Source organism: Polyodon spathula, chromosome 11 (assembly GCF_017654505.1).
Source record: "Polyodon spathula isolate WHYD16114869_AA chromosome 11, ASM1765450v1, whole genome shotgun sequence".
Lineage (NCBI taxonomy): Eukaryota > Metazoa > Chordata > Actinopteri > Acipenseriformes > Polyodontidae > Polyodon > Polyodon spathula.
Window position 1 is genome coordinate 26,515,800 of NC_054544.1, and position 1,088 is coordinate 26,516,887.

Genomic DNA, 1,088 nt, shown 5'->3' on the forward strand with positions numbered 1-1,088 from the left:
AGTAACCTCTGAACTTTCACCCAATACTTCCGCGCGCGGAGACAAAAACAAAAAAATAGCCCATTAAACCTGATCTTAAAACAGTCGGGAGTGGCAAACGTACAATACTACAAGAGTAATAAATGCACCAATATTAGTAATTTAAAAAATAAAATAACAAACAGGATGTTTTTACACTTTATTTCACATTTGACCTCTCAACATTACAGATTTCCTTTTTGAAGAGTGACAGCAGAGCACACAGGAATATCCCCTAGAAGTGACCGGAGGGCATCAGATGATTCTTAATGGTTAGGTTTGATGGCAAGGTTTGCGTAAGGTTGGGGTGGCTTTGTTTCGTAGAGCTGCCGAGCTCTGGAAGTGAAAGGTGGGAGTAAATGGCAAATACCTTCGAATCATCTGATGCCCTCAGGACACTTTCTAGCGGATATTCCTTTACGCTGCGGGTGACAGTGTTATTTCCTAGTATTTATTTATTTCATTTTTAATGCTCAGTTGGATAGTGAATTTACGGAAAGTTACATTTGCGTTTGTATTGCCATTTAATCGTATTATTGTTATATTTATTTATATAAAATACATTAAATATAGTTTAATAACGGTACAAATAAACATTGTGCATAGAAAAAAAAAACGTATTTACCACAAGTTGTAGTATATGTACTATATAATATATAGTATTTTAAAATTATTTAAAAAGGGATTAAATACATGTAACAGTATAACTGTATTTTTTATTATGTGGCTGGTTTAATTTCTGACAATAGCATTGACACCCTTAACTAAACAGATCATTCAAGACGTTTCTTATTGAATTGTTGTCAAATGTGGTTAACATCAAGGTCTATGTGTGTACAAGCCTTTTGTGTTTAGATGACTTTGTTCAGTTACTTCATGCACTGCTATGCCAGATGTTTCTTTAAATCCTTGGCTGATGGTGGATTTTTTAAGAGCTGCTCGAACAATTCTCCTACATGCTATAGTCCTAATGTTCCAGGGACGTCCACTTCTTTCTATCATTTCAGTTGAATTAGTCTTCAAATACTTCTTGATTATTGTGGATTTTCGCATCATATACATTTTTTTTT